This window comes from Marmota flaviventris, chromosome 16, assembly GCF_047511675.1.
Source record: "Marmota flaviventris isolate mMarFla1 chromosome 16, mMarFla1.hap1, whole genome shotgun sequence".
Taxonomy (NCBI): domain Eukaryota; kingdom Metazoa; phylum Chordata; class Mammalia; order Rodentia; family Sciuridae; genus Marmota; species Marmota flaviventris.
Window position 1 is genome coordinate 49,950,411 of NC_092513.1, and position 21,605 is coordinate 49,972,015.

The 21,605-nt window shown below is 40.1% G+C and overlaps 1 pseudogene; it reads left to right on the forward strand.

Moving 5' to 3' along the window:
* LOC114098710 (complement component 1 Q subcomponent-binding protein, mitochondrial-like) overlaps positions 1-21,605 on the forward strand; it is a 47,808-nt pseudogene that overhangs the window by 367 nt on the left and 25,836 nt on the right.

Consider the following 21,605-nt stretch of genomic DNA (forward strand, 5'->3'; position numbering starts at 1 on the left):
ATTTATTTATTTATTTTAACCTAGAATCAATTAAATTTGCATGTAGTTCTCCTCTGAAAGAGGAAAAAGTAGGGAGGAATACAGTCCCCGTCGCGATTGGAATATCGGCTGTGCTGTAACACATCCTGGGTGGAAGGATCCCTTGTAAAATCGTGTCCCATTGCAATTTCCTCCCTTGCCACTTTTCCCCAGGAGAGGCTTCGCCAATGAGAAGCCGAGCAGCAGTAATCGTCAGTTGGAGTTATGCTATGGAAAAAGTATGCAAAGGAATGTTTGCTCTTACTCCATACATGTCCCCAAAGAAGAAGGCTAGGTGCATACTACACCTTGTTCTCTCTAGTGATGGCCAGTAAGAACACAGGGAGCTAAGAAAAAGATAACTTAGCAGATTCTTGCCAGTAAGTGCGAATGTGAGTGATGATTATTGCCTGGATGATTACCGTGCCCCCCCTCCCCTTTTTTTAAAGTCAAAAGAGTCATTGAGGTTTAATTGAAAACTCATGTAATTAATGTAATTTAAATGTAAATTAAACTTACAAATTGAGACCAAATTAGTGGAATATACTTTATCAATGTAATGGTAGGAGAAGAAATGAGCTTTTTTTTGCTGCTAAAATGAGTGAAGCAACAAAACATAGAGAAGAAAACAGCAAAAAGGTAGCAATCATCAGGTAATAGGGAGTGTTTAAGGGGTACAGATTTTCAGGGGTAATTTAAAAATTCTAGAGATGGATGGCAATGGTTACATAACAGTGCAGCTGTACTAATGCCATTAAATAGGACACTTACATTGGTCAAAATGCATAACTGTATGTATATCTTACCGAGGTAAACAATTTAAAAGCTATTTTTTAAAAAATCAGTCCTTGGCTAAGTAACTAAATGGAAAAAATAATCACAGAAAAGAATGATCTTGAACCCTCAAGATAAGGTTATATGCAATAAGGCAAAAAAGAAGGCAATTTTTAAAAAATCTGTCAGAGAAAAATCACAGTAAAATACATTAGTATTTAAGTTGTGAAACATTTTTATACTTCACAATGCACTTAATATGCTGTATCTCATTAGATGTTCTAATATTTTGAGCTAGATAATATAACTGTTATGCTCATTTAACATAAAAAGAAGCAAACTCAAAGACAGTGTTCTTGATAGAGGTTATCGGCAAAAGTGAGACTAGCCAGGGGTTTTGATGCCAAATTTTGTTCATTATGCTGTTATACTGTCTTAAGTAATGACCATTTTTGTGTGTGTGTAATTTTTATGAGCCAGATGCATTTTTTTTTTTTTTTTGCTACTGGGAATTGAATTCAGGGACACTCCACCACTGAGCCACATCCCCAGCCCTATTTTGTATTTTATTTAAGGACAGGGTCTCACTGAGTTGCTTGGCACCTGCTTTTGCTGAGGCTTTGAACTCGTAATCCTCCTGCTTCAGCCTCCCCAGCCTCTAGGATTATAGGCATGCACCACTGCGCCCTGCAAGCCAGGCACTTTTTCTTGTATTATTTCTACTTCTGACAGAAATTTTGTACATATGTGTTAACAAGGAAACAGCTTCATTTACTCTAGGTCATGTGGACAGAGCAAGCTGAGATTGGGATCTGAGCCTAGATCTAATCCCAAAGTCTGTATTTTTCTCAAGTCTTAACTCTTGAATCTTTACTAAGTCGTGGCCCTGATCAGTGTCTCATAAGTTATTTCCTTACAATTGGATAACAACAACAACATAGGCGTTTTTAAAAGATAATGAAACATAAAGAATTTTAAAAAGATATATATTTTTTTAATTGGTTGTTCAAAACATTATAAAGCTATTGACATATCATATTTCATACAATAGATTCAAGTTGGTTATGAACTCCCAATTTTACCCCAAATACAGATTGCAGAATCACATCGGTTACACATCCACCTTTTTACATAATGCCCTATTAGTAACTGTTGTATTCTGCTACTTTTACTATCCTCTACTATCCCCCCTCCCTCCCCTCCCATCTTCTCTCACTACCCCATCCACTGTAATTCATTTCTCTCCTTGTTTATTTTCCCATTCCCCTCACAACCTCTTATATGTAATTTTGTATAACAATGAGGGTCTCCCTCCATTACCATGCAATTTCCCTTTCTCTCCCTTTCCATCCCACCTCATGTATCAGTTAAATGTTAATCTTTTCTTCCTGCTCTTCCTCCCTGCTCTGTTCTTAGTTGCTCTCATTATATCAAAGAAGACATTTGGTATTTGTTTTTTAGGGATTGGCTAGCTTCACTAAGCATGATCTGCTCTAGTGCCATCCATTTCCCTGCAAATTCTATGATTTTGTCATTTTTTAGTGCTGCGTAGTACTCCATGGTGTATAAATGCCACATTTTTTTTATCCATTCATCTATTGAAGGGCATCTGGGTTGGTTCCACAGTCTAGCAATTGTGAATTGTGCTGCTATGAACATCGATGTAGCAGTATCCCTGTAGTACGCTCTTTTAAGGTCTTCAGGGAATAGTCCAAGAAGGGCAATAGCTGGGTCAAATGGTGGTTCCATTCCCAGCTTTCCCAGGAATCTCCATACTGCTTTCCAGATTGGCCGCACCAGTTTGCAGTCCCACCAGCAATGTACAAGAGTACCTTTTCCCCACATCCTCTCCAGCACTTGTTGTTGTTTGACTTCATAATGGCTGCCAATCTTACTGGAGTGAGATGGTATCTTAGGGTGGTTTTGATTTGCATTTCTCTGACTGCTAGAGATGGTGAGCATTTTTTCATGTACTTGTTGATTGATTGTATGTCCTCCTCTGAGAAGTGTCTGTTCAGGTCTTTGGCCCATTTGTTGATTGGGTTATTTGTTTTCTTATTGTTTAATTTTTTGAGTTCTTTGTATACTCTGGATATTAGGGCTCTATCTGAAGTGTGAGGAGTAAAAATTTGTTCCCATGATGTAGGCTCCCTATTTACCTCTTTTATTGTTTCTCTTGCTGAGAGAAAACTTTTCAGTTTAAGTAAGTCCCATTTGTTGATTCTTGTTATCAACTTTTGTGCTATGGGTGTCCTATTAAGGAATTTGGAGCCCGACCCTACAATATGTAGATCGGCGCCAACTTTTTCTTCTATCAGACGCAGAGTCTCTGATTTGATATCTAGGTCCTTGATCCATTTTGAGTTAACTTTTGTGCATGGTGAGAGGAGGGGATTCAGTTTCATTTTGTTGCATATGGATTTCCAGTTTTCCCAGCACCATTTGTTGAAGATGCTATCCTCCCTCCATTGCATGCTTTTAGCTCCTTTATCAAATATAAGATAGTTGTAGCTTTGTGGATTAGTCTCTGTGTCCTCTATTCTGTACCATTGGTCCACCCTCCTGTTTTGGTAACAGTACCATGCTGTTTTTGTTACTATTGCTCTGTAATATAGTTTTAAGTCTGGTATCGCTATACCGCCTGATTCGCACTTCCTGCTTAGAATTGCTTTTGCTATTCTGGGTCTTTTATTTTTCCATATGAATTTCATGATTGCTTTATCCATTTCTACAAGAAATGCCGTTGGGATTTTGATTGGCATTGCATTAAACCTATAGAGAACTTTTGGTAATATCGCCATTTTGATGATGTTAGTTCTGCCTATCCATGAACAGGGTACATTTTTCCACCTTCTAAGATCTTCTTCTATCTCTCTCTTTAGGGTTTTGTAGTTTTCATTGTATAAATCTTTCACCTCTTTTGTTAGGTTGATTCCCAAGTATTTTATTTTTTTTGAGGATATTGTGAATGGAGTGTTTTTCCTCATTTCCGTTTCAGAGGTTTTGTCGCTGATATACAGAAATGCCTTTGATTTATGCGTGTTGATTTTATATCCTGCCACTTTGCTGAATTCATTTATTAGTTCTAGTAGTTTTTTTGTAGACCCTTTTGGGTCTTCTAGGTATAGAATCATGTCATCTGCAAATAGTGATAATTTAAGTTCTTCCTTTCCTATTTTTATGCCTTTAATTTCTTTCGTCTGTCTAATTGCTCTGGCCAGTGTTTCGAGAACTATATTGAATAGAAGTGGTGATAGAGGGCATCCCTGTCTTGTTCCAGATTTTAGGGGGAATGCCTTCAATTTTTCTCCATTGAGAATGATGCTAGCCTGAGGCTTAGCATAGATAGCTTTTACAATGTCGAGGTAAGTTCCTGTTATCCCTAGTTTTTCTAATGTTTTGAACATAAAGGGATGCTGTACTTTGTCGAATGCTTTTTCTGCGTCTATTGAGATGATCATATGGTTCTTATTTTTAAGTCTACTGATGTGGTGAATAACATTTATTGATTTCCGTATATTGAACCATCCTTGCATCCCAGGGATGAATCCTACTTGATCATGGTGCACAATTTTTTTGATGTGCCTTTGTATCCGATTCGCCAGAATTTTATTGAGGATTTTTGCATCTAGGTTCATCAGAGATATTGGTCTGTAGTTTTCTTTCTTTGAGGTGTCTTTGTCTGGTTTCGGAATCAGGGTGATGTCGGCCTCATAGAATGAATTTGGCAGAGCTCCTTCTTTTTCTATTTCCTGAAATAACTTGAAAAGTATTGGTATTAATTCTTCCTTAAAGGTTTTGTAAAACTCCGCTGTATACCCATCCGGTCCTGGGCTTTTCTTGGTTGGAAGTCTTTTGATTGCTTCTTCTATTTCATCTATTGTTATTGGTCTGTTTAAGTTGTGAGTATCCTCCTGACTCAGTCTGGGCAAATCATATGACTTAAGGAATTTATCGATGTCTTCACTATCTTCTATTTTATTGGAATATAGGTTTTCAAAATAATTTCTAATTGTCTTCTGTATTTCTGTAGCGTCTGTTGTGATATTGCCTTTTTCATCCCGTATGTTAGTAATTTGAGTTCTCTCTCTTCTTCTCTTCATTAGCATGGCTAAGGGTCTGTCGATCTTATTTATTTTTTCAAAGAACCAACTTTTAGTTTTGTTAATTTTTTCAATAGTTTCTTTTGTTCCAATTTCGTTGATTTCCGCTCTGATTTTAATTATTTCTTGCCTTCTGCTACATTTGCTGTTGTTTTGCTCTTCCTTTTCTAGGGCTTTGAGATGAAGTGTGAGCTCATTTATTTGTTGGTTTTTCCTTTTTTTGAGGAATGACCTCCAAGCGATGAATTTCCCTCTTAAAACTGCTTTCATTGTGTCCCATAGATTCCGATATGTTGTGTCTGTATTTTCATTTATCTCTAAGAATTTTTTGATTTCCTCCTTTATGTCTTCTGTAACCCATTGATCATTCAGTAACATATTGTTCATTTTCCATGTGATGTAGGATTTTTCCTTCCTTCTTTTATCATTGATTTCCAGTTTCATTCCATTATGATCAGATAAAATGCATGGTATTATCTCCACCCCTGTATATTTACTGAGGGTTGCCCTATGGCATAATATATGGTCTATTTTTGAGAAGGATCCATGTGCTGCTGAGAAAAAAGTATATCCACTTGATGATGGTTGATATATTCTATATATGTCAGTTAAGTCTAGGTTGTTGATTGTGATATTGAGTTCTATAGTTTCTTTCTTTTTTTTTTTTTAATTTTTTATTGTGGGTTGTTCAAAACATTACAAATTTCTTGACATATCATATTCCACACTTTGATTCAAGTGGGTTATGAACTCCCACCTTCACCCCATACACAGATTGCAGAATCACATCAGTTACACATCCATTGATTTACAAATTGCCATACTAGTGTCTGTTGTGCTCCACTGCCTTTCCCATCCTCCACCCTCCCCCCTCCCCACCTCTCCCCTCCCCTCCCCTCCTCTCTCTCTACCTCCTCCACTGTATAACCCTGAGGGTCTCCTTCCATTACCATGCAATTTCCCTTCTCTCTCCCTTTCCCTCCCACCTCTCATCCCTGTTAAATGTTAATCTTCTTCTCCTGTTCTTCGTCCCTACACTGTTCTTAGTTACTCTCCTTATATCAAAGAAGACATTTGGCATTTGTTTTTTAGGGATTGGCTAGCTTCACTTAGCATAATCTGCTCTAATGCCATCCATTTCCCTGTAAATTCTATGATTTTGTCATTTTTTAATGCAGAGTAATACTCCATTGTGTATAAATGCCACATTTTTTTTATCCATTCGTCTATTGAAGGGCATCTAGGTTGGTTCCACAGTCTTGCTATTGTGAACTGTGCTGCTATGAACATCGATGTAGCAGTGTCCCTGTAGCATGCTCTTTTTAGGTCTTTAGGGAATAGACCAAGAAGGGGAATAGCTGGGTCAAATGGTGGCTCCATTCCCAGCTTTCCAAGAAATCTCCATACTGCTTTCCAAATTGGCTGCACCAATCTGCAGTCCCACCAGCAATGTACAAGTGTACCCTTTTCCCCACATCCTCGCCAGCACTTGTTGTTGTTTGACTTCCTAATGGCTGACAATCTTACTGGAGTGAGATGGTATCTTAGGGTGGTTTTGATTTGCATTTCTCTGACAGCTAGAGATGTTGAGCATTTTTTCATGTACTTGTTGATTGACTGTATGTCCTCCTCTGAGAAGTGTCTGTTCAGGTCCTTGGCCCATTTGTTGATTGGGTTGTTTGTTTTCTTATTGTCTAATTTTTTGAGTTCTTTGTATACTCTGGATATTAGGGCTCTATCTGAAGTGTGAGGAGTAAAGATTTGTTCCCAGGGTGTAGGCTCCCTATTTACCTCTCTTATTGTTTCTTTTGCTGAGAAAAAACTTTTTAGTTTGAGTAAGTCCCATTTGTTGATTCTAGTTATTAACTTTTGTGCTATGGGTGTCCTATTGAGGAATTTGGAGCCCGACCCCACCGACTGTAGATCGTAGCCAACTTTTTCTTCTATCAGACGGCGCGTCTCTGATTTGATATCAAGCTCCTTGATCCATTTTGAATTAACTTTTGTGCATGGCGAGAGAAAGGGATTCAGTTTCATTTTGTTGCATATGGATTTCCAGTTTTCCCAGCACCATTTGTTGAAGATGCTATCCTTCCTCCATTGCATGCTTTTAGCCCCTTTATCAAATATAAGATAGTTGCAGTTTTGTGGATTGGTTTCTGTGTCCTCTATTCTGTACCATTGGTCCACCCGCCTGTTTTGGTACCAGTACCATGCTGTTTTTGTTACTATTGCTCTGTAGTATAGTTTGAAGTCTGGTATCGCTATACCGCCTGATTCACACTTCCTGCTTAGCATTGTTTTTGCTATTCTGGGTCTTTTATTTTTCCATATGAATTTCATGATTGCTTTCTCTATTTCTACAAGAAATGCCGATGGGATTTTGATTGGCATTGCATTAAACCTATAGAGAACTTTTGGTAATATCGCCATTTTGATGATGTTAGTTCTGCCTATCCATGAACAGGGTATATTTTTCCATCTTCTAAGATCTTCTTCTATTTCTCTCTTTAGGGTTCTGTAGTTTTCATTGTATAAGTCTTTCACCTCTTTTGTTAGGTTGATTCCCAAGTATTTTATTTTTTTTGAAGATATTTTGAATGGAGTGGTTGTCCTCATTTCCAATTCAGAGGATTTGTCGCTGATATACAGAAATGCCTTTGATTTATGCGTGTTGATTTTATATCCTGCCACTTTGCTGAATTCATTTATTAGTTCTAGTAGTTTTTTGTAGACCCTTTTGGGTCTTCTAGGTATAGAATCATGTCATCTGCAAATAGTGATAATTTAAGTTCTTCCTTTCCTATTTTTATGCCTTTAATTTCTTTCGTCTGTCTAATTGCTCTGGCCAGTGTTTCGAGAACTATATTGAATAGAAGTGGTGATAGAGGGCATCCCTGTCTTGTTCCAGATTTTAGGGGGAATGCCTTCAATTTTTCTCCATTGAGAATGATGCTAGCCTGAGGCTTAGCATAGATAGCTTTTACAATGTCGAGGTAAGTTCCTGTTATCCCTAGTTTTTCTAATGTTTTGAACATAAAGGGATGCTGTACTTTGTCGAATGCTTTTTCTGCGTCTATTGAGATGATCATATGGTTCTTATTTTTAAGTCTATTGATGTGGTGAATAACATTTATTGATTTCCGTATATTGAACCATCCTTGCATCCCAGGGATGAATCCTACTTGATCATGGTGCACAATTTTTTTGATGTGCCTTTGTATCCGATTCGCCAGAATTTTATTGAGGATTTTTGCATCTAGGTTCATCAGAGATATTGGTCTGTAGTTTTCTTTCTTTGAGGTGTCTTTGTCTGGTTTCGGAATCAGGGTGATGTCGGCCTCATAGAATGAATTTGGCAGAGCTCCTTCTTTTTCTATTTCCTGAAATAACTTGAAAAGTATTGGTATTAATTCTTCCTTAAAGGTTTTGTAAAACTCCGCTGTATACCCATCCGGTCCTGGGCTTTTCTTGGTTGGAAGTCTTTTGATTGCTTCTTCTATTTCATCTATTGTTATTGGTCTGTTTAAGTTGTGAGTATCCTCCTGACTCAGTCTGGGCAAATCATATGACTTAAGGAATTTATCGATGTCTTCACTATCTTCTATTTTATTGGAATATAGGTTTTCAAAATAATTTCTAATTATCTTCTGTATTTCTGTAGTGTCTGTTGTGATATTGCCTTTTTCATCCCGTATGTTAGTGATTTGAGTTCTCTCTCTTCTTCTCTTCATTAGCATGGCTAAGGGTCTGTCGATCTTATTTATTTTTTCAAAGAGCCAACTTTTAGTTTTGTTAATTTTTTCAATAGTTTCTTTTGTTTCAATTTCGTTGATTTCCGCTCTGATTTTAATTATTTCTTGCCTTCTGCTACATTTGCTGTTGTTTTGCTCTTCCTTTTCTAGGGCTTTGAGATGAAGTGTGAGCTCATTTATTTGTTGGTTTTTCCTTTTTTTGAGGAATGACCTCCAAGCGATGAATTTCCCTCTTAAAACTGCTTTCATTGTGTCCCATAGATTCCGATATGTTGTGTCTGTATTTTCATTTATCTCTAAGAATTTTTTGATTTCTTCCTTTATGTCTTCTGTAACCCATTGATCATTCAGTAACATATTGTTCATTTTCCATGTGATGTAGGATTTTTCCTTCCTTCTTTTATCATTGATTTCCCGTTTCATTCCATTATGATCAGATAAAATGCATGGTATTATCTCCACCCCTGTATATTTACTGAGGGTTGCCCTATGGCATAATATATGGTCTATTTTTGAGGAGGATCCATGTGCTGCTGAGAAAAAAGTATATCCACTTGATGATGGTTGATATATTCTATATATGTCAGTTAAGTCTAGGTTGTTGATTGTGATATTGAGTTCTATAGTTTCTTTATTCAGCTTTTGTTTGGAGGATCTGTCCAATTGTGAGAGAGGTGTGTTGAAGTCACCCATAATTATTGTGTTGTGGTCTATTTGATTCTTGAACTTGAGGAGAATTTGTTTTATGAACGTCGCAGCACCATTATTTGGGGCATAAATATTGATAATTGTTATGAGAATGGTTCCTTTTAACAGTATATAATGTCCTTCCTTATCCCTTTTGATTAATTTAGTCTTGAAGTCAATTTTATTCGATATGAGGATGGCCACCCCTGCTTGCTTACGAGGACCGTGTGCGTGGTATATTTTTTCCCAACCTTTCACCTTCAGCCTGTGTATGTCTTTTCCAATCAGATGTGTCTCCTGGAGGTAGCATTTGATGGATTTGTTTTTTTAATCCATGTTACCAGCCTATGTCGCTTTATTGGAGAGTTTAAGCCATTAACGTTTAGAGTTACTATTGATATATGGCGTGTACTTCCAGCCATGTTTGATTATTTATCTTCTTCTTCTTTTTTTTTAATTTAGTTTGTTTCTCCATGGTTAGCTTTCCCCCTGCCCTCTGTCTTTATAGAGGCACTTCCCACTGATGGTTTTGGTTATTGTTTTTCATTTTTTCCTCGTGTAGTGTTTTGCTCAAGATGCTTTGCAATGCTGGTTTTCTGGCTGCAAATTCTTTTAGCTTTTGTTTATCATGAAAGATTTTTATTTCGTTGTCGTACCTGAAGCTTAATTTTGCTGGATACAGAATTCTTGGTTGGCATCCATTGTCTTTCAGTGTTTGAAATACGTTGTTCCAGGATCTTCTCGCTTTCAGCGTCTGTCATGAAAAATCCATTGTTAACCTTATTGGTTTACCCCTGAATGTAATCTGCCTCCTTTCTCTTGTAGCTTTTAATATTTTCTCTTTGTTCTGTATATTGGATATCTTCATAACAATGTGTCTTGGCGTTGGTCTACTGTGATTTTGTGTGCTCGGTGTCCTGTATGCATCTACAATTTGTATATCCGTTTCCTTTTTTATTTCTGGAAAGTTTTCTGTAATTATTTCATTCAGCAGGCTACTCATTCCCTTGGTTTGAATCTCTGTACCTTCTTCTATCCCGATGACTCGTAGGTTTGGTTTTTTTATGTTATCCCATATCTCTTGGATGTTTTTCTCGTGGTTTTTAACCAGCCTTTCTAAGTTGGCTAGGCTCTTTTCAAGATGATATATTTTGTCTTCATTATCTGATGTTCTGGCTTCTACTTGCTCCACTCTGTTGGTGATACTCTCAATTGAGTTTTTAATTTGGTTTATCGTTTCCTTCATTTCTAGAATTATTGTTTGGTTTTTTTTTATAATCTCTATCTCCTGATAAAGATGCTTAACTTCTTCTTTTATCTGTTTGTGTAATTCATTTTCAAAGTGTTCTTTCACTGTTTGGATTTGCTGTCTCGTATCTTCTTTAAGGTTCCATTCCATTTGTCTAAGGTATTCCTTGAGTTCTTTATATGACCATTTTTTTGCTGACTCTAGGTCCTCCTGAATATTTAGGCTGTCCTTCATTGTTTGTACTCCTTTTCTTCCTTGCTTTTTTATGCTGCTCATGTTACTTCTTGTTCTGTTTGACTGCTGAGTTTCTGTTTACTCTTATAGATTTATTTGATGCTTGGGAGGAAAGATATTAGAAGGGAAGGGAAGAAGTCACTAAAGAGAGTGAGAGTAGGCAGGTAGAATTCAAGGAAGGGGGAATAAGAAAATTGAAAAGAAATGAAAAGACAAAAGGAACAAAAATAACAAAGATTAGATAATAAAGAAAGAAAGAAAAGATGAGAAAAAAATTTAACAAAAATAATAATGATAATAAAAAAATGAAAATTAAAATTAAAAAAATAATAATAATAAAATAAAAAAATTAAAAAAAATAGAAACATTGAAAAAAAGTAAAAGAACATCAACAAATAAAAATTGAAAATGAAAGAAAAAGAAGAAAAAAAAGAAAAAGAAAAAAAAATGATAATAATAATAATAATAATAAATGCAGTCCTAGAGTTCTATTAACTTCTCTTCCAGTAGGTGGAGCTGTGCCCACTGGGCCAAGCTTCTCCTCTCAGTAGGTGGGAACCATTCACTGTGCAGCAGCTCTTTCTCCTAGACTGGGCTGGTCTCCAATCCTGAGTGTCTAGGGCCTTGTCTTGTGTTTCCTCAAGCCAGGCCGTGCTCACCTGTGGCGCTCACCACAATACTGTCTACACGCCAGGTCTGCTGCTCCTGGGAGCCCTGTTTTCATGAACACCTGGGCTCACTCTCCCTGTTTGCCTCCCTCAGACCCTAAGTTTGTAGAGCTTGGGGCTGAGATCCCCCAGCGAATTTGCTTGCTCTCCTGTAGCCACGCCCCCGGTAGCTGGTGCAAGAGCCCTCAGTTGTCAGCACTGGTGGGAGCGGTAGCCAGGAGTTCCGCGCCGCGAGTCCCGCGCCACTCCTGATTCCCTTGGTCTGGTTATTGCATTCATAGGAGAGCTGGGAGTGGCCCTTAAGGTTTCCCCGCTGTGTGGAGAGAGATGACTAGGGGATTACACACCTGTCGCGCTGGTTTCAATGCAGTTATCTCCTCCGCCCGTGACGCCATTTCTCTGCCATGGTGGTTTCCCATGCAAATGGTGACCGTTAGTTCCCTTTGCCGGGTGACCAATGCAATGGGTGTGTCCTGACTGTCTCTCCCAATCCCCGTTTCAGTCCTGTGGCCACTGCCAATGAAGGCTCGGTTGGCTTTTACCTCTGTAAGTTCCTAAGGGCCGACCAATTATTTCAGTGGGATCATTAGTGCTGAGTCACACGAAGCAGGCGAACCGGAGCTTAATTGCCTCCGATTCGGGCTCTGTGTGTGTGCTCTGAGGGGCCCAGCCTGTACACCCCAGATCCACGTCAGCCTCAGCATTGCCTAGTGATCCTGAGCAAACAGCATTTAGACAGTTTACGGCTCCCTATGCCCGCGCAGTTGAAGATGTCAGAGACTTGATATCTCTGCGCCTGCCACCATGTTAGATCTCCTCAGTAATATTCATGTTGCCCTTACAGCTTCCTGGCATAAGCAGTTTCTTGGGATTATACAAACTGCTGCTTCTGTTTCCAGTCCAGATTTCTAGGAATGAAACCCTGCCGCCGTTGCCTCTGTCTCTGGGCCGCGCTCACGGGTGCTGCGCTCGTGTGCGACCGTAGCAGAGCCGCCCTGGCCTCCGCAGCTCTTCAGCCCAGTGCCCGGCCCCTGGGGCCCAAGCGGCTGCCGCCGCGGCTCTCCATCCCCCTCCTCCGGAGCACGGGTCCTCTGGCAGGGGGGTGCAGAACGACCCCAGAGCAGGCTCTGCCCGAAGGTGCAGCGGCGAACAGGCCACCGAGGCGCTCGAGGCTGCAGTCCAGCCTTCGGAGGACAGGGCTTGGCACGCAGCCCAGCTCCAACCTCTAGGTGCGGCTGCCGGACAATGTATACGGAGCCATCAAGACAGCAAGCAGAAAGCAAATGGCGGCTCCCGCGGAGTGGATTTTCGGCACAGAAACCACAGCCCCGCCAACAATCCCAATCCACAAACTCTCCCTGTATAAAAAATATTCAAAAAAAAAAAGGCGGGGCGCACTGAGCTTTCTTTGCCTCGGGTACTTACAATCCACTGCTGATTACACATTCAGCTTCTCTGCCCGGAGCGAAGCGAAAGAGGAAGCAGATGTGAGCAAAGCGCCCGCGGCTCTGAGCAGCCAAGCCTCCGGGAGCCAAGCGTCTCTTTTTCGATCTCTTTGTTCTTCCTGCTGCTTGGCAAAGTGGTCCGCTACAGATTAATGGTGAAAGGAGCTCTAACAGACTGTGCGAAATCTCTATTAAAGCCGCTGTTCTGAGCACCACGCTCAGCACTTCAGCAACCCCCGTACGCAGCGGCCATCTTCTCTATCTTCTTAAAATGATATTAATAAACATTTTTAAAAAGGACTGACATCCAGTGATAAGTAACATTTTCATTTAGAATTATTGAGCATCTGTTTTTCTTCATATGCTGGCTTTCAAGGTAAGATAAAGTGTACTGGGGACTGCCTCTGTTAAGAAATGACCTTCCGGGTTAGATCCTCAGCACCACATACAAACAAAGATGTATGTCTGCCGAAAACTAAAAAATAAATATTAAAAATATTCTCTCTCTCTCTCTCTCTCTCTTTAAAAAAAAAGAAAGAAAGAAATGACCTTCCATGGGAACTCTAGGTGTGTGGTTTAGAGCAGTTCCAGGTATTCTTCATTCCCCCTCTTTCCCCTTGGGCACTATTGAGTTTCATTTATGACTAGGATGGTAAGCTCTAGGGAAAAAAGGAACAAGGGGGCAGCTAAGTCTGCTTTACTTTTAGACCCTATCCTTCCTATTTCCTAGGCAAAAGGAAACCTGCTCCATACTCACCAGTCAACCATATTATAATGCTGGATTGCAGATTTGACTAGTTCAAGATCTAGGTCCTAGCTATTCCCTTACTCTCATGCAGTTTAAATGGATTGAAATATTTATAGGCAAAATTTGGCCAAAAAAATTAAAAAGCAGGGGTGGCTCCTGCACTTGGAAAGGAATGGGACAGAGAGTAAAAAGTAGAAGAGGGATGGCACTTTGCATATATTTTGGGACTCAAATTTTTTTGTGGAGGAAAAGGAATTTACATGAAAACTATAACTATGCTATATCCATTATAGGATGGAGGCAATTTTCACCCAGTTTATATTGATATTTTGCTCTTTATTCAACACAAATTCCTTTTTGTTTATTTAGTTTTTGCAGTGCTGGGGATTTAAATCAGGGTCTTAGTCATGCAACACAAGAACTCCTTTGCTGAGTTGTATTCCTAGGCCTCAACACAAATTTCTTAAGAGCTTATGCTCTGTCAGGCTCAAGTAAAATATTATTGGATTGTGTAGTATTATCAAATCATTATGACAGGTACTGTATTGCTGTAGATTCAATATGTTTTTTCCCTCTGAAACTCAAGTTGAAATTTGCCATTACAATGGTGTTGGAAGAGCACTTGATGGGAGATATTTGGGTTAGGGCAGCAGAGTCCTCATGAATGGATTAATGCCTTTCTCTCTTGTTGATTTTTGCACATTTATCTCCAGCCAAGTCTGACCTTCAGCACCATGGACAGTGACCCAACACTCCCAGGATGCTGCTGACCTGAACTGAGTCCATCAATAGACAATATTGAGTCTTGATCTTTCCCCATTTGTGGGTTCTGGGGACATGCAGGGTACAGAGTCTGGGCTTCCCAGATCTATGTTCCTGTGGGGTTACCAAACGCTGCTGCTGCTGCCACCAAAAATCTCCCTTGAGCTGCCTGTGAATCCCTAGCTCTCACACCTTGCTCAGTGAAGCTTGAGTCTCTGAGAAGGAAGTGTGGGGAGGCCACATGGAGGGGAGGAGAGGATTATGTGAAGGCTCACCCATGCCCTTCCACCATTTGCCTCCATCTTGCTCCCCACCCTCTCTCTTCCCCCAACCCCTCTTCCTCTATCCCATCTGAAATGGGTAGTGGCTTCCCTAAAAAGGGGCTGAGGATATAGGTCATATAGAGCACTTGCCTAGCATGTATGAGACCTGTTTTAGATTGACAAGAACAATATTAGAGGAGTAAAAGTTTGTGGGTTCATGGTTTTAGAGGTCTTAGTTCATAGAAGGCCGGCTCCACTTCTCAGAGCTCAAGGTGAGGCAGAACATCATGACAGAAGAGTGTGGTAGAGGGAAGCAGCTCACATGATGATCAGAAAACAGACTTCACTTGCCAGATACAAAATATATACCATACCCCAAGGCCACACCCCCAGAGACCCACCTTCTCCACCCACACCCTACCTGCCTTCAGTTACCACTCAGTTAATGCCCATCAGGGAATTAATTCAATGTTGGGTTAAGGCTTTATAATCCAATCATTTCTCCTCTAAACCTTCTTACATTGTCTCACACATGAGTTTTGGGGGGACACCTCACATCCAAACCATAACAAGACCCTTGATGCAACCCCCAGTCCTGGGGAAAATAAAGGTATCATGATTATTGTATGACAAGGAATAGCTCATGCTAACATAAGATCTAGATAATTATTATAGAAAATAGACAATCCAAAAGAAAAGTAACTGCTGAGTCCAGGGTGTTCACCAAGCTATTGCCCAGAAATCTGTAAGCACCGTAAGTGTCTATTTGCCAACCTTACTGAGAGGATGTGGTTGAAGTGTTAGGGGAATACACCTCCTACCAGGATTGTTTCCCCCAGTTTATATCACCATTTTGTTAAGTCAACTTGATGTTAAAACATAGACAGATTTAATTAGAGCCAAAACTGTTTCCAACTATTAATTCATTAATGAATTGCATCAACACTTAATATTTTATCTTATTCTCCATCAGATATTTACTAGGTATTAATTAAAGCAGAAAGATTTATTCACAGTACTTTAAAATATTTTTATAGTTCTATGGTGAATCAGCATAAGCTAATTTTGAACAGTTATCTGTCAAAGGGATAGATAAGTACAATTATTTGTTGTAGTTTTTAGGAATCCTATTTGTTGGAAGATAAATATTCCTAGGATTAAATTGTGTCTATATTCAAAATGATCAACAACATAAACCAAAGTGTCAGTTAATTCATAAACTAAATAGAATAAATGTCTAAAGCTCAGTGTTATTTAATATGCAGTATGAGTACAAGAGTGTAGCTTCAGAAGACAACAGTATACTTTTGAATATAGATTTGAAGGTTAAGCAGTTGTATTATTGAAAAATAAACATGACCAGTTTACCATCCATCCAAAACCTTTTTTCCTAAGGTGTATTGACCTGAATTTAGCTGATCCATAAGCTTGATAAAAATTATTTGAACAAGCTAAGTGGGATGGCTCATGCCTGTAATCTCAGCGGCTCTGGAGGCTGAGGCAGAAAGATCCTGAGTTCCAAGCTAACTTCAGCAACTTAGTGAGGCCCTAAGCAACTCAGCCAGACCTTGTCTCTCTCTCTCTCTCTCTCTCTCTCTCTCTCTCTCTCTCTATATATATATATATATAAATATATATATATTTATATATATAAATATATATAAATATATATATATTTATATATATAAATATATATAAATATATATAATATATAAATTTATATATATAGAAAAAGGCTGTGGATATGACTCAGTGGTTAAGCAATCTTGGGTTCAATCCCTGGTACCAAGAAAAAAATTTATTTGAACATAAATATCAAATCAAGTGCTCTATAAGTATTGGGATTCGCATAGCTTTGATCTGTTGTCTAAGTAAGTAGGCTGAGAATTTTCTTTAGATCAAAAGGGGTATTTGGGTGGCTGGGGCTGTGGTTCAGTGTAGAGCGCCTGCAGTGCATGTGTTCGATCCTCAGCACCACATAAAAACAAAGATATTGTGTGTGTGTAAAAAAAAAAAAGGGGGGGGGTGTTTGTGGGGGTCTTTGGCCGAGCTGTCCTTTGCACTCGCACGTGTCTGCCTCCTCTTTCGCGACGCTGCCTCTGCTGCGCTGAGTTCCCCTAGCCCTGGCCATCGCGCCCGCCCCTCCGCCCCAGCCGTGCGTCTGGGCTTCCTGCAGCCTCCTGTGGTTGCGGCGCGCTGAACACGAAAGAAGACCAAGATTTTGTTGCATTGCTGACGGATAAAATTAATGAAGAAGGGGTTGGGGTTGTGGCTCATCGCTAGAGCGCTGGCTTACGAGACACTGGGTTGGATCCTCAGCACCACATTAAAAAAATAAATAAATAAAATAAAGGTATCGTGTCCAACTACAACTAAAAAAATATTTTTTAAAAAATTAAGGAAGAAAAGAAAATCCAGAAGCATAAGTCCCTACCCAAGATGTCTGGTGGCTGGGAACTGGAAGTAACAGGACAGAAGCTAAATTAGTGTGAAAAGTTGATGGGGAAAAGATCACTGTCACTTTCAACATCAGCATCTCACCAAAATTACGGTGAGGAGGAGCCCTCAGAAGGGCAGAAGGTTAAGAACGGGAGCCTGAACTGACATCTACTCCCAATTTCATGGTTGAAGTTAGGAAGAGTGATGGCAAGAAGGCCGTTGTACTGGGCTGTCATTATCCAGATGGGACAAGAAAAGGAAGCCGAGAGTGACATTTTCTCTATTAAAGAAGTTAGCTTTCAGGGCATTGGTGAGTCTGAATGGAAGGACGCTAATTACACACTAAACAGATTCCCTGGACTGGCCTTTGTATGACCACCTAATGGATTTCCTTGGGGACGAGGGGTGGACAACACTTTTGCAGATGAGTTGGTGGAACTCAGCACAGCTCTGGAGCACCAGAGTACATTACTTTTCTTGAGGACCTCAAAAGTTTCAAGGGATTGGAGTTCAGGCTCAATGGTAGAGCGCTTGCCTAGTGCGTGTGAGGCACTGGGTTCCATCCTCAGCACTACATAAAAATAAATTATAAACAAGTGTATAGTGTTCATCTACAACTAAAAGTATATATAAAGTTTCATAAAGATCCAGTGGAGCAATCAGAGACACTGAAGGCCTTAATTTTATGGTGAGCTTTGACCAGTGAACAAAAACTACCGGACACCAGACTGTGTGCTTTGACATGGTTATGATCCTAACATCATGGGGGGAAAAATAAGCAAATTTAAATTATTGCTATTATGCTCTCATTTACTGTTCATTTGCAAGTTTTCCTGTACAAATCTATTATTTCTAGATTTTTGTATAACATAATGATGGACAATAAAATTCTTTTATCTCCTCCAAAAAGGAAAAAAAAAGATCAAATAGGGCCAGGTACAGTGTTGCACACCTGTAATTCCCAGCTGCTAGGGAGGCTGAGGCAGGGGGATCCTGAGTTCAAAGCCAATCTCAGCAACCTCGAGATACTAAGCAACTCAGTGTGACCTTGTTTCTAATAAAATACAAAAAAAAAAAAAAAAAAAAAAAGGGCTGGGGATGTGCTCAATGGTTGAATGCCCCTGAGTTCAAAGGGGGATTGAACTCTCTCTCCCCATAAAAAATCAAATAGGTTCAAGATCATGTAAGAGATCAATAACTAGAGAAATTACTTCTTTCATGGGGTGTTCATAATTCTTTTTCTCCTTGATTGCTTTCATATTGAGCTAGTTAAATTTTATATGGCATATAACAATATTGTGTGTGAATTTCTTTTTTGAGACAGAGTTTCACTAAGTTGTGTGGGTCAGCCCTGAACTTTTGATCCTCCTGCTTCAGCTTCAAGAGAAGCTGGTAGTGAAAGATTATATATGTGCGTGCCACCTCACCCAGATGAAACGAGATTTTTTAAAATGAGCATTACACTAAAATATCTTTCATTCTGAACTATGTCGTATATAGATATTGAGTTTTGAAAATATTAAACTAAAAACCCCCTTTTCCCCTTATGGTGCTGGGAATTGAGCCCAGGGCCTCCAGTACACTAGGCAAATACTTTACTCCTTGAGCTTTATCCACAGCCTTCAATTTCAATTTTCTATATATCATTATCTATACTGTAGGCTTTTCCTAAAAAATAGGTCCAAGAAGTACTCGTCATTGTGAAGTTCCCTATTCACACTTTTCACAATACTTTTACTTAACAGTGTATTTATTTTGCTCATTATATTCAAACCAATGTTAATCATATTTCAGTTATTGCCAACTTCAATTTCATTTTGCATTGATTCCAAAATGTTATATCATAAGGTATTAACAGTCCTCAAATTATGTTTTTTTTTCTAAAATAATTTATGTTGATCATATGTGCTACTCATTTCTTTAAAGTTTTATTTGTCATGTTATATTAAATTAGACTCGGCCTAAGGATTCCGCCACACCTGGGTCCTTGGGTTACAAACTGCAAATTAGGTTAGTGCTTAAACTAACTGAAAGCCTGGTGCAGAAAGACACTCTAGGAACACAGCTGAGGTGCAGCCAATGACAGCAGCTGAGCCTGTCAATTGCAGAGTCCTAGGAATCAGGCTCTGTAACCTGGGAAATCTGTGTTCACCCTTCATTTGTTCCTGTTTATAAATGTGGTCCTGCCACATTGGGAGTTCTTTGAAGCTGTTCCAAGCCTGGGGGCCACCAAGTAAGTGACTCGTTCTTTATTTTCTTTTTCCTCCCATTTCCTTACTTAAATCAACTCTGCTAAATTTAACTTGTCTAAGGGTTTTTCCTTTAACTGTTAAGTATGGGATAAAAAGTAAAAGTTTATTGTCATGTAATTATGAGCTTGTAATATTTAAGACGTATTTACATCTTTAAGAAATTTAATATTTAAAATGGTGTTTCTTACTAATGTTTGTGAAGAAGCATGTTATGTTTTTTTATATTTTGCCTGTAAAACTTTTAATAAAATTAAAAAGAAAAATGAAAATAAAATGTAATGGTTGGCATACCTATGTATATTAAGAGTGAGCTTCAGGGAGATAAAGTTTGCACAATGATCTAACCCAAATTATACTTAAGATAGAAATCACACTATTTGTTGTTAAACATTTTGAAGAAAAAAGTGACCAGGAAGCAATAAAATAAAGGAAAAAAAGTTCACAATGGTTTTGAGTTCTCAAGGCCCTCTTCCTTATTTTGATATAGAGAGAGTAGCATTTGTGCCAAGGAGATTATCCTGGTAGAAATGAAGCAGAAAGTTCTGGGCAGAAATATGGATAGGTGGTCACCTCCCAGAGACCAGCAGGTGCAAGGTACAGAGGCAGTCAACCTTGTTGAAGGCCCAGTGTGGGCTTTGAGTAGTGTTCTAGGAGGGAGGATCCCTTCAGGATCTTCAGGAGGTTTACAAGGGAGACCAACCTACAGAGGCCCATTGGCTGCCTCCTCTTCCCTGTCCCAGCCCAGACCTATCCCCAGCCACAAGGGAGTCAAGTCAGAAAACCCAATCCAGTCTTTTTACCAGAGGAAAGGGGGTCCAGAGAGTCAGAGCTCATACCCATGCATTAAATGACTGATTGATACAGTAATAGATTAGGGCAGAATGTGTTGCTATTTGTCCTGGGAAACAAACTGTGGCAGCCCCCTGGGGCTATGCACTTGAGGTGACTAGAACTATTTTTAATTCAATGGGTCTGGGCCATGGGCCATCCTGGGAGGACATGTGCTTGGCTAGAGTAGAGAACTAGCGTACCATATGACAGAAGTACTCATCTGTCCTGTGGACACACGGGTGGGCATAAGGGCTCCCTCCCAGGGCATAAGGTCCAGAGACACTCCAGCTTCTGAAAGCACAAGGTGCAACTGGAATTGCAGGTATGGGACACTGCACAGTGAGCTGGGAAGGGTGGAGCGAGCAGCCAGTCCCTGGGGGGCTTTCAGGAGTCATCATCCTAAAGTGCAAGTGAGCTAGGTCTGGCAGAAGAATTGGGCCCAGGCCTCTCTTTCTCCCTCTCTGGCTCCCATTGGCTCTTGACCTCCCTGGGTTTGCCTGCTACAGGTTAAGAACACTTGCCAAATGACAGTGGATCCTGAAGCCACCTGCCATAAGGGTAAGGGGACTCAGACACCCCTGCAGGGTCTGTAGGATGGTACTTATTGCTTACTGGCCCCATCATGTGCCAGGCTGTGTCCTCCTGGGAACCGATTTGCCAGCCTCCACCCCTGGCAGGTGGAATATGTCCCCTACCTGCAGTGCCCCAGAATGATGAGCCAGCTCAGACCTGAGCATCAGCTCCTCACATCCTCCTTTCTCACAGTTCTAGGTAGGGATCCCCACACATGGGGACCCCAGCCTGGCTCTCCATGCTGAGGCCTAGTAAGTGGATTCATGATCCTCTGTAGCAGGACATGGAGGCAGTTGAGCTTCATATGTGCCACAGGCAGTTGCCTAGTAAGTGTAACAGTGTGTCCCCATCCTACTGGGGTGCAGTCCCCTGCATTTCATGCATCAGGTGAAGAGGCCGCCCACATAGACACACACCTCCACCTGTAATGCGGACCTGTTCTCCCTCTAGGGAATTCTGGCTCAAAATGCAGGATTCGGCATAGCTAATGCTCCTGGAAGTGGCCCTGACATCCAGGCTCTCACTGCTACCACCCTTGGGAGTCCCAGAAGACCTGAGTTGGGCAGAGGCCTGCACTTGCCTCCCCTGCACCTGTGTAGGTGCTCTCTATCTTTGAGGCACTGTCAAGGACTATAAGTATAGAGGAGGATTTGGAGCAGGGGTGAGAGGTATACAAAATTGAGCAGTCTTGGTCAGATGTGCTCCTATTGATTGTTCTCTCAGTTCTGGTTCTGCTAGGTGGCTCCAGAGATGTCCTTATCACTTGAGGGGGCAATCTCCATTTGATGCCCGGGTATCTACTAT